Source organism: Marmota marmota, unplaced genomic scaffold (assembly GCF_001458135.2).
Source record: "Marmota marmota marmota unplaced genomic scaffold, marMar, whole genome shotgun sequence".
Classification (NCBI taxonomy): Eukaryota; Metazoa; Chordata; class Mammalia; order Rodentia; family Sciuridae; genus Marmota; species Marmota marmota.
This window is the reverse complement of record NW_025999999.1, coordinates 16,851,632-16,864,385: the sequence shown is the minus strand read 5'-3', so window position 1 is coordinate 16,864,385 and position 12,754 is coordinate 16,851,632. Positions and strand designations below refer to the sequence as shown.

The 12,754-nt window shown below is 49.6% G+C and overlaps 1 long non-coding RNA gene across 1 annotated transcript in view; it reads right to left on the bottom strand.

The window, feature by feature from the left end:
• Positions 1-12,302, bottom strand: part of LOC125617996 — a 33,994-nt gene extending 21,692 nt beyond the window's left edge. The window contains exon 1 of the long non-coding RNA XR_007349202.1: positions 11,711-12,302. This is a non-coding gene — a long non-coding RNA (uncharacterized LOC125617996). The remainder of the gene's footprint in view (positions 1-11,710) is intronic.
• Positions 12,303-12,754: the final 452 nt, after the last annotated feature.

The following is a 12,754-nucleotide window of genomic DNA, read 5'->3' as shown; positions in this document are numbered from 1 at the left end:
ACAAGGGACAACCAAAAGGGAACTGTCCTGGTGACCAGCACAAGAGAACGTCATGAACAGAATCAGGCCTTCTTCCCCCCTCCAGTTTCCTAACGGAAGAGTCCTGAACTCAAAGTTCCATTTCTCTCCGGCCATTTGCCTCTCCCTCCTTCCTTCTTGCCCTTCCTTTCTCTCTTCCTTCTTTCCCACTTTCTGCCATGTGGCTGCAGCCATTGATAATTCCCCTCCATTCTTCCTCCTCCTCTCTGTCACCCCAGGGCCTTTGCACTTGCCATGACACTCTCTGGACATCTCTTACAACCCTTGCTCACCTTTTTGGGGTCTCCACTTAGCTATTTCTTCCTCTGGGCTGGGATGGGGGCCCCTCTGGGGGCCTCTTCTAGTGCCCTGGTTCCATGATATCTGTCTTTCATCAGGATTCCCTGATCTCTGAGGACAGGGTCAGCTTCTTAACTATCAACATTCCTTAAAGCAGCAGCTCAGAAAACATGAGCTGATTGAATGGATAAGTAGATATTTCTCAGGGACATTGAGCTAAAAAATGGGACCCAGGCACCCTGCGAAGTGCTGGACATACAGTGGGGAGAAAGGCAAGTTCTTTGTTCTCGGAGAGTTGGCATTCTAGCAGGAAAGGACAGGAGATGACAGATAATGAGAAAAACAATCAGACTGGTGGGTGCAGCCTGGACACCTAAAAAGGAGCTTGAGCCGGTGGGTACCCTAGATTGGATGGATGGGGAAGAACTGAGAGGCAGTGGCAGAGAATGAGAGCCAGTCTTGTGAGTGTGGGTGGAAAGGGTGGTATTCCAGAAGAGTGACAGTGGGTGGAGGTGTCTCAAGATGGGGAGGTTTGAACAGAAAGTCCGCGTGATGGAACTCCCTGGGCGAAGGGGAGGATGTTGGAGAGGCTGGTGATGTTGGAAGGGGCCATGTGGACCATGATAATGTTTCTCTCCAGTGAAACGAAGGTCGTTGGATTTGAGGCTGGAAGTGAGGTGGTATAATTTATGCTTTTAAAAGGTTATGCTGGCCTCTGTGTAGAAATGGAACGAAGGGTGTAGGGAAAAGAGTAGTGGTGGGAAGACCAGAGAGGAAGTTGTCCTGCCAGTCAAAGCCAAAGGAGGTACTGGCTTAAACTGGGGTGGACATAAGACATAAGACACAGGTGGGTCCATGCTGGACGGTTGTTTGGACTTGTTCACGTTCAGAAAGTAGAATGGATAGACAGTGCTCATGGATTAGACATGGAAGGTGGTGATAAGGGTAAAGAGGAACCAAGGACGCTATTGGATTGATGGAAAGACCTTTATTACAGACGGAGAAGAAGAGTGGAGAAGGAAAGCCCTTGAGACGGATGATCAAGATTTATTGGGCCTGTCCATCTCTAGATGCCTATTAGGTCTCCAAGGAGGTACATTTCATAGTTGGTGCTTCATAAGACTGAAGTCCTAGGGTAGATCAGGGTTGTGCATGCAGATTTGAAGATCACCTGCTTCAGATGACTTTTAACTGTGTGGGTCTAGTTCAGATTACCTGGACAGAGAAAACGTGTAGGTAGGATGCTATGGACCGAAAGTGTGTTCCTCCAAAATTCATATATTGAAACCCTAACCCCCAACACGATGGTATGGGGAGGACTTGGTTACAGTCATGAAGGTAGAGCCTTCATCCGGGGGATTAATGCCTTTATAAAAAGACACAAAAGAGTTTACTTTCTCTCGGCTCTCTACCACGTGAGGATATGAGAAGATCACCATATGTGAGCCAGAAAGAGAGCCCTCCCCACACATCGAAAGTGCCCGTGCTTTGATCTTGGACTTGCTGACCTCCCAAACCATGAGGAATAACTATCCATTGTTTAAGACACCCCCACTTAGTTTGTCACAGCAACCCAAACCGGCTAAGACAGTGACATTTTGCATTTTGGGTCTGGATGAGATTACCTGGAAGGAGAAAATGTGTTATAGAAGAAACGGTTCAGGACACAGCTCCCAGCACCCCAGTATTAGGAAGTCTATACAAGAGGAGGAAGCAGCACAAAGAGACCAAGAAGGATCAGCTAGAGGTGCAGGAGGAAAACCAGGAGATCCTGAATTCCAGAAACTAAGCAAGAGAGGGCCCAGTTGTCTCTCTTCTACAGTTCAGCTTCCCTGATGCGTCTCCTAAAACTTCCCTGGGGCCCACCCCATGGCCTGCTGGGTTCTGAAGCTCCCTCTTGGCCTTTGAATCAGTTGCTCTCAGTGGTACCACACCCACCCTGCTGACCAATGGCACAGGGCAGTCCCTTCCAGGCTCCTGGCACTAAATAACTGTGTGGCCTCTGCCAGGTCCAGGCCCTCCCTCATTCTGGTTCTTCCTGGGACAAATGAGGAGGCTGGAGGGGGGGTCTCTCACCAACAGCCCTCCCTGCACCAGTACCAGGCTCAGCCTCTCCCTCCCCACAACAAGGGATTCCTAGGTTGGGCTTTGCTCAAGCCCTCTTCTTGTTAGGCCTTTCTTCTCTAGAGACAATGCCGATCTCTGACAAGGATCACTGGGATTACTTTACACTCGGGGCATAATGCATAGGTGGGGTCCACCCAATGGCCATGAGAAGTCACTTGGAAAGAAACCCAGAGGAGTACTGGGGAATGCAAGGGCCCTGGACCCGGGGCTGTTATGCAGTCTTGATGTGCCTGCTCATCAAAGCAGTGCCTGCAACCCTCCTTTGGATCTGTCACCTGCATTCCTTGTTCCTGACACTCAGCTTCTTTGAGCTCACCGCCTGGTATCTTTGGGCCTGCTGCTCACTATCTTTCAGCCTTCCATTTGCATGATTTCGGCACACGGCCTAATGCCTGGGCGGGCCTCCTGGTGTACAGTATCCACCCCACATTTCTTTAGTTTCGCCGTCTGGATTATTTAAGCATGTCATGTCATATCTTTGGGGCTGCTGCCAGATTGCCCAAAACCCTGGGAACTTGGGCTGCTGTTGAATATCATGGCTACCTGGAATGTTAACAGGACCCTGCGAGGCTGCTGTCCAGAGGGGGTATGAATGCTAGCCTCTCTGGCCTCCAGTGGTGACCACTGTGATTAGGCCAGCGACTCCTGCTTTGAAAGGCGCGTTTGTGTGGTTTGTTTCTCTCCACGAGACCTCCAAGGCCACTGCCCCCAGAGACAGGCCTGTTTACCCTGGTGATTTTTTTTTTCTTTTTTTCTTTTTTTGATAATCCATGTTTAATAGGGAGCCGTGTGTGTAGCTCCCCTGTGCCTCTGGCCAGGAGTTCCATGCTGGCAGGGCGGGCAGGCAAGGAAGCCCAGCAGCAGGGGTGGGAGCAGGCCAAGAAAAACCCCCAGGCTTCAGGCTGTGCAGGAGGGCTCGCCCCTGTGGCCTGCTCAGCAAAGCCCAGCTTCAGAGAACGCAGGGACTGGCCTGGCCTGGTGCCAGAAGCCACTGCTCAGTCCCTCTGCAAAGAGCCAGGGAGACAAAACAGAGCCTGATTTAAAACAGAGACGCAGAAGTGGTATCTTCACAGACCCGGCAGCCACTGGGACCAACGCAGACTGGTGTTTCCTTGCAGGAGAAGGGGCCTCGGAAGGCATAATATACAAGATCCATCACGTGCAAGAAAGTTGGGCTAGGACAGAATAATAAATAAAGTAGCTTCTATTTAGCAAACCCTCCTAGTACAGTAGGCACCATGCTAAGTGCTTTACACAAACCATGTCACCAGCTCCTACAGGAATATCATGGAGGCACAAGTCTGGTCTCCATTCTACACATTAGAAACCAAGGTTCACACACCTATTAAAATGGTTAAAATTTTAAAAACGGACAACCTCAAATGCTAATGAGAATGCAGAGCAACCAGAACTCTCCTGCCTCCTGGTAGAAACGTAAATTGGAAAACAATTTGACAGTTTCTTATAAAGTTGAACCTACGCTCACCAGAGGACCCAGGATCACCAGCCAGCCTACTCCTAGGTATTTATGCAAATGAAATGAAACTCGTAAGTAAATGTTTATAGCAGTTTTGTTCATGATCACCCCAGACTGGAAACAACCCCAATATCCCTCAACTGAGGAATAAATAAACAAATTAGGTTCTTCGATACCACAGAATAGTACTCTGCAATTAAAAGAATACACTACTGATACCTGGAAAATCTGGATGAATCTCAAATGCATTATGGAGAGTAGAAGAATACCATAACCAAAAGGTCACGTACTGTATGACCCCATTGACATGACATCCTTATGAAGGGAAAGCCGAAAGGAGAGAAAATAAATCAGTGCTGACGGGGCAGGGGTGGGTGGGTGGAAGGGATTGACAGAAGGGGCAGAGCTGGGTTCGGAGAGGGTTTGGAAATGTTCTATGTATATCTTGATGGTGGCTGTGATTCCACCACCTTATGTTTGTGAAAACTTCTAGAACTATACTAAAAAGGGTAAACAGTACTGTATGCAAATTAAATCTTAATTCTTTTTTAAGTGTATGCGGGGTGGGGGGTGGATCAGAGACTGAAGGAGATCACTGCCCAAAGGCAACCAGCCAGGAAGCGGCAGAGTCAAGACGAACCCCCACTGTCTAATTGCTGTGCTAAACCATAATACTAGTTGCCCTAGAGACCATCTGGTCCGAACCTCATTTACGATTTACATGGACTTTCCAGAATCTTTAGGGATCGGTAGGTTCCAGAGAGTTGCCTTTTTTTTAATATATATATTAACTGAAGGGTAATCTCCCAGCCATTTTTCTTTCAATTCCTCTTGCTACTTGTAGTTGTAAGTTGTCTGAAAATAGTGTCATGCCTTACTACTCAGGTCACAGACTCGGTGATGTTCGAGAGTTGCAGGTTCACATTCCCTGCAATATTGTCACATTTCTTCTCCTTTTAGGAGGTATTTGCTGGGCCACCTTGCATATGCCACTCACTCTTTTCTAGATCCTGCTTTCCTTGTCTATGAGAAGGGGGTCACTGTGTCCAGCTCAAGATTCAATGGGAAATTTAAATGAGAATCAGAAAACCTACGGCTTTCAGTCTTTGTGATCTAATCAACTGCTTTCCCTCGTCCTGGGGTAGATGTATTTGTCCAGCAATGACATTAGGGGACACCTAGTGCTTACAATGTGCTATGTGGTTCATGGACCTTCACCCTGCGATTGAGCCATTGGGAAGAAGAAAGGGAGGTACTTAAAAATAGAGACATGGACCAAGGTCCCACGACTAAAAGTAGGAGAGCCGGGATTGAAACCAGGCATTGAATTCCAGAACCTATGGTCTTCTCTTTGTTACTTCACCTCTCCAGCCACCCCCACCCTGACTTTCCACTGCCATCTTGAGAGCCCGAACCAGTAACCCCACACCTTGCCCACTATGAAAGAAGCCCTCTCTACTGAGCTTCCCCCAAAAGGGACTTGAGTCCAGAAAGGATTCTTCTCCAGCTCAGAAGAGCCAGAGGTCTGCTGGCCTCCCGCAGGGTGTGTGCTGTTTCCACTCCCCCAACCCAGGGTGCAGGAGGACAGTGATGGGCAGCTCAGGTCACTGGTGCTGGGAGAGGGAAGAGGAGGAAGAGGAGAGAAGCCACTTCTGTGGGAGAACAAGCGAGTACAGTGCTCTCGCCCCTCAGTCTGGGAGGCTCATTGTTCCTCATTATCAGAGCTAACTATGTTCAGGCGAAGGGCGAACATGTTCCTAAATTTATGTCTCTGTGTGCGACCACGACAATGTGTGTTTTGTGTGCCTCTCCCGGAAAAACTCCTCTTGTGACACGGGCGACCCAGCTTGGACTTGGTCTTTCATGTGCGTTACCCACTCCGACTGGCACCTGCTGGCAGATTTTTCTTAAAGTCTGAAACGAGGGGCTAACCTTCTCTTCTCTGCTTTTTCTTCTCCGCTACCTGTAATCTTGATTTGAGTCACACAAAAGTGACTCAGTGGGAAACCCACTCAAGAAGGCTTTGACAGGGAACAATGGACGGGCACCTCTCAGAGGCCAGCCCGCCGCATCGAGAGAGGGAAAATGGATTAAAGTTTAAAGATGTCATGTATGTTAACCGATCAGTATCGGTTTTATGTATTTTGTCAAAGAGACAGCAGCGAAGCCGGGCCCGCGAGGGCCAGGGGCGCGAGGAGGGAGAGGTGGCCCCCACACACTGTGGCCAAAGGCCTCGCCAGCGATCACGGGCCCAAGGAGCCGGAGTGCTTGAAAGGTAATAATAACAATAATAAAGAAGAAAAGGCTGAGAGGAGATGGAGGAGGGATTGTTGTGTGTGTTCGCTTTGTCCTTCCACAATGGCCCGGGGCCAGGAGCCGGGCAGTAGCGGGCAGCAGAGCCCCTCCTTCAGAAAGCGGGCGCTGCCCATTCAGGCCGGATGCCTTTCTTCCCGGATAATGCTCCCACGGGCCCCAGAGCATGCAGAAGCCCAGGGGAGTCGTGGGTGAGGCTGCCGGACAGGGGACTGAAAGTGTCAGTAGCTCCTCGCCAGCCACCTCTAACAGCCAGGCCCAGCACCGTGCTCAGGAGCCAGGCCGGCCTCCAGCCTGCATGGGGCCTTGGCTGTCACCAGGTTACCCACAATGCCCTGCTCTCCTGACAGAATGTCAGGGAACAGATTTCAGAATCCCTGAAGGAAAGAGGAATTCCCCACTCTGGTTTCCATGGACCTCTGTGCACTTTTTCTTTCGCATGAAATGCCCTTGGTGAGAGTTAGAATTTTCACCAGTTGTCAATCGGCTGAAAAACCAAGGGTCTCTGAATTGGAGGCAGCCCAGATTCAGCTAGGACAAGCCCGACCTGGAGGAGGCTGTGTGTGGCAAAGGATGCATCTGTACGTTACCTTGTCTCCATTCATCTCTGGACTCCAAAGACCGGCAGCGAGAGTGGCCCTCCTGGCTGGACATGCAGGGTGGACTCCCTGGACATGTCATGCTCCAGAGGCCAGCAAAGGGAAGGCTTCAGAGGTGGTTCAAAGACTCCAGGGACTCCAGTTGGGAGCAGTAGTATTCTGGGTTCAGTTCACACTGGTTTATAGTTGATGGTTAAATTTCCAGTAGTCTTGCAAGCCAGGTTTTAAAAATCAAGCTACGTGAACTTAAAATCCAATAAATACAACAAAGTCAACAAATACTCAAAGCTCATCGCTTCTTAATTATTTTACTGTCATCTATCCTCTTGAGGCTAGGTATGTTCATTGTCTGCAAATGATGGGAATACGGTATGATGGCGCACTTCTGAGCATCGCTTCCCAACTCCACGTTCCCTGATGTCACATCGAGAGCTGGAAATCAGCCATGATGGAATACCTACACCACAGAAATTGGCAAATGACACAGACCAGGAACCTTTCCCCTGAATTGCTAGTTGTTAAACATTTACCAGCTCACCAGTTAGGGGGTGGGGTGGCCCAGTTCCTTAGTCACTGGACTGAGTTAGTTTCTCTCAGAAACTAGTCACTATGGAGAGAGGAAAAAGAGATGGAATGGCCTGTTGCTTTGAAGACAAACTGTATGAAAGTATTAAGCTCAAGTTTCTGAGCTTCTTGACCCCATGTTCGTGTGGGCATCATCCACCCATCCTATTTTTTTTCCTCTCTCTAAAAGACATGTTAGATCGAGGGGGAAAATGATCTCTGACTCCAACAGTCTTTATGAACAATTTGGTCCAATGTCTGTTTTTAATGAGGATGAATATTTGTTACTAGAGGCTGTGCTGGACTCAGGAATGGGAAGCAGGAGGGACTCTTTTCCAGCTCTGGGGAAACCTCACCTCCTTTTGGACCCACCAAAGGGAGTGGTGGATCCAAAGGGAGGTGAAGTGGCCTCCCTGTGGAGCTCAGCTGAGAGGGCTGAAGCTGTGGACCCTCCCACGGACCTTTGAACAGGGATCTGGAAGACTGAAGGGTCTTCAGGGCCACGCAGAATGGACCACAGGGGGATCTCAGGCCTAGGGAGTGATCTGCAAATTTAAGTTTGGTGGCCTTCCAAACACACATGACACTGGCAACTGACTGCTTCCTTCTAGAAGGCTTCCCTTGGTCAGGGTCCAAGAACTCAAGGCAATAGGAACAGTAATAATAGCAAATGTTTATGAACAAGGCCCTCGGTGTCAACCTCTGGCCTAAGCACTTTGACCTCATCTGAGCCTCCCAGAAGTAAAGGGTGGCTTGGTCCCATCTTCTAGCTGAGGAAACCAAGGCTTAGAGAAGTCCCTTAACGTGGCCTAAGCTGCTCAGCCAGGAGGCCACACAGCTGGGACTCCAATCCAGGCTGAGACCGGAAGGCAAGCGCTCTGACCTCAGAGGGCGCTCTCTTAACTGCTGTCTCAGTTGGTTCCCAGGAAGTTGACCATTTTTACCCAACAGTCACAAATCCTGCTGGCTCCCTGTGACCCACGTCTGGCAAATGGAAAAGAAAAATGAGGAGGAGGAAGGGAGGCTGAGGGGAGAGGGACTGGAGGCCAGAAGGGGGACAAACTCTAACATGTGTGCAGGGAAGCGGACTGCCCCCACCCCGCTGGGCGTCCCCACAGGTGTCCAGTCCCCTCAGGGCGAGGCTCACTCAGGCCAGTCTAGAGTCCTCTTCCTCTCTTGACACAAGGACTCAGTACCTACTCACTTTGAACTACTCCACGTTGTAAGGGGAAACCACTGGAGCCCTGAGACCCTGGGCACATGGCAGGCTCTGGGGGCTGCCTAGGGGCTCTGTGGACACACATGCTCCCATCCCATTTCCAGAGAGGACAGCATCACTGGGTGGCCCCCCCATAGCATGAGGCATGTCGCGGTCTTTCCTTGCCCCAAGAGCACTGCCATCTACAAGATGCTTTCAAAGTCCGTTTCTCACTTACTCTTCATGATTCTGTGAGGCCAGCCCACATCAGGAGGACGCCTCTCACAGAAAGGAGACATTAGCTCAAACCACTGTGCAGCCCAGCCCTCAGCACAGTCCCGGGTCTCCTGTCCAGTGCTCCCTTCACTACTGCAGCAGACACACCCTCACCCTCACAGGAGGCCTGGTTCTTTAGCAGCAGATGAAATCAATTGGCCCCTGGAACTGTGTCAACTGCTGAGACGGGAAGACAAGTGCCAAAGGAAAGAAATACTTGAGATTCCTGTTCAGAAACAATGTTGGGTTTGACCTGAATAACACCAGAGAAAGGAGGAGTGCCAGACGTTGCATAAGCCACCGAGACATGGGCTGGAGCAGGGTCACCCACGGTGGGGCAAATTTCAAAGGGGGCAACGCTCCCCATGGAAGCAATGGGGGTAGGAAGGGCCATAGATATACACTGAGCCACTGTCATCTCCTAGACACGGGGCACATATGAATTCAGATAACTGCTATGACAGCCCTGTGGCCTAAGGATTAGGACCCCCAGTCTGCAGATGAGGAAACTGAGGCACTCACGGGCTCTCCCTCAAATGAGGGAGTGGGGGGCTGCATGGTTCAGGGACCAGGCTTTAAGTGTCAAGAAGTGAACACATCAAAGCCAGCCTCAGCAACTTAGCGAGGCCCTCAACAACTTAATGAGACCCTGTCCCTAGGTTAAAAATAATGCAAAGGGCTGGGGATGTTGCTTAGTGGTTAAGCACCCCTTGGTTCAATAGCTGGTGCCAAAAATAAATAAATAAAAACAACCTGAAAGTCCATCATTACCTGTTGAACAGGTAACTCAATCTGCAGCAGGTGCCTATCATGGAGCAACCATCACAAGGGCAGCAATACAGATTCAAACTCCAACATGGATGAACCTCAAAAATATCCTCAACTGGGATGATGAAACTCCTAAGAAGGAAGAAAACTGTATCTTGGAGTTAAAAAAAAAATTCTTAGCTTTTACTATGGTTTGTAAGCTCAATCCTACCCAAAAAGTTATATTTCTTGACATGTAATTTCTACCTTTAGGGAGAATTAAAATTAAATTAAATTTTTCTCCTAGGGGGAGGAAAAGACGATAATGAAAGAAAGGACGAGAAACTGTTCAATGAAAGAAGCCAGACACCAAAGACCACATACATTTTAAGTGTCCAAAAAGGCAAATCTGTAGAAAGAGAAAGTACATTAGGGGCTGGGCGTGGGAACAGGGAGTGGCTGCCACCGAGCAAGAGGGACCTCTTTTGGGGTGATGAAAGTGTTCTAAACTTGAATTGTGGTAATGGTTGCGCAACTCTGTAAATTACTTAAAAATCATTGAATTGTACATTTAAAAAAAAGAGAGAGAGAGTTTTCTGGTGTCTACATCACACTTCAATAAAGTTATTTTTTAAAAAAGGAAGAACACAGGCTTGGAAATCCGAGAGGCCCAGCTCCAGTTCCCATTTTCCCATTCCCATGGCCTGGGCAGATCAGGCCTCAGTGTCCACATCTATAAAATGGGGTCTTTACCAGCATCTGGGGAGCCTCTGAGGATCTCATGAGATGTATTAATCTATACTCTGTTGCCATAACAGAATTCCCGATGCTGTGTAATGTATAAAGAAAAGAAGCGCTTTGGGCTCATGATTTAGATGGCTGGACAGTCCAAACAGTATGTTGGTGTCCCACGAGGGGCCCCTGGCTGCATCACAACATGGCAGAGAAGGCAAATGGACCCAGCATGTGGGGTGGCCTCACTGCAGATCAACTCATTCTCCAGAGCACCAACCTGGTGGCAAGAGACCTAACTCACTCCCGTGAGCAGGGCATGAATCTCAGCTGGGCATGGAGATCTGATCATCTCCCCCTATGCCCCACCTCTTAAAGACCCCCCCTCCATACCATTACACTAGGGACCAGCCTTCCGGCACAGGAACCTCTGGAGGACAAGTCATCCCCAAACTACAGAAGAAACCCAAATCTTGGTGCTGTGATGTGAGGCCCGAGGGCGACGGCCTCAGGACACTCTATTTGAGCAGATGGAGAATTCTTTTTCACCTTCAGGCCTCAAGTAAGATAGCAGCTCCTCCAGAGGCCATCCCTGATCCCTGGACGTTGTCACCTGGCATGTTCAACTCTGTGGTGCTCCATGAAATCTCAAGTGTCCCCCTCCTCACTGGAAAGTTAGCTCCTGGCCCGTCCTTGTCATGAGGCCGTCCCGCGAGGCACAAAAGAGGAACATAGTGATCTTAGCTGTAAGTACTGCTGTGGGTGCAGCGTCACGTGAATGTGGCCGTCCGAACTACATTTGTTCATTGGAAAATCACCAATTTCTGGAGGTTTCTTCACTTTAGATGGACTTCTCCATCCAGTGCGTGAAGGGGTGAACGACTCTGGGGAGAAGATCACTCTGATGCCATTGATGTGTTTGCTCTGCGTGCTTAGTGTAAGAATGATTCTTATCCCGGGACCAAGGGGCTCAGGAAACTCCGGAACCACGTGCAGCATGCGGTGTGTGTGCAGATACGCACGTTCTCACGTTTTCTTTGGGGGTGATGGTGATTAGCACTTACTGGAGTCACGGAGGGGTTGATGAGGGAAACAAGGTCATGATTCACTGGTGCCCCAGGTGAAGTGAAAACTCCTCCTGTGGATGCCTTGTCCCCAGCCCCGGCCCCCCCCCCTCTCTAATCCGAATGGAGGACTAAGGCAGGGCAGTGCTGGGGAATCTTGTGAAACTTCAATCAGATCAGCTTAGACAGGAGCCAGTTCCTAGCCTCAGCTGAAAATAAGAACGTGGGACCGGCGCACACACAAAGAAAGCTGCTAAGAGATCAAGTGAGACAAAAGCTCCCCTCAGCCACCTACCTGGAGCACTTGCCAAGGGAGACGGGCAGGCAGAGGGCAGGGCGGGGCCTGGGCACAGGGCATTGTGGGTAGAGGCTGAGCCTGTGATCAGGGGCAGCTCCTGTAGGTTCTCCAGGAAGGGAGGGAGGGTGGGAGCCAGCACTTGAGGCAGAGAGAGGAGGGCGAGGAACCAGTTACCCACTAAGAACATATTTAACCCATCCGCTCTTAAAACAGGGTGTAGGACAGCAAGGGGCCCAGGAAATCAGATCCTGTTCTCTGAACATCATGGCCCTTAAAGAATAAAAAAACTAGAAGGGGGAGGGCCAGGGAACGGGCTAATTACACCTACCAAGCGACAAATCACTTGGAAAACGTAAATACGTTTTCAAGGACACTCCTCCACTAACGATGCTAAAGTGTTTTTCTTTCAAACCCCAGCAAGAAAAATCCAAGGGATGAAACAAACTTCGCTTATTTTAGTTTCTACTCAATTACCTGTTAATGGAAAAAATCTGGCACCAGCCGTAATGAGGCAGGCATGAGCTCACTGGCGTGGGGGTCGCCGCTGTCAGGAATGGCTGCAACAAGCGGGCATTGATCTGCCTCTCTATAACCCTTTTCAAGCCGCTGTCAGGGAGCCCACACGGAGCGGGAGGGGAAGGAGGAACTTGGAACCTGCTCCGGGCCTCCAAGGCCCTCTGGGAAAAGGAAAATTGTTGTTGGCAAGTCTGCCTGGCTCCAGAAATTGATCCAGTGCCCCCCCACTTGTCCGAGCAGCAGCAGACAGAGCTAAGAATTTTGTTATAATTAAATAACAGAGTGCTGATTGGTTGCTGGAGGTGGTCTAGAAACTGGTGTTTAAAAGCAGAGAGAACAACGGTTACTATTCATAGGAAAAGCCCAGAGTCTTAAAAATCCATCTGTTTCACTCCCAAATTTAGGCCAAAAAAATGCTCACTTGCTGTCTTTAAAAATACCACCTGCTTTGCGACATTGTATAATGTGCCATTATATAAGTTGGGGGGTAGGGGGCGGGGGGTGGGTAGGATTCGGTGTGATGGG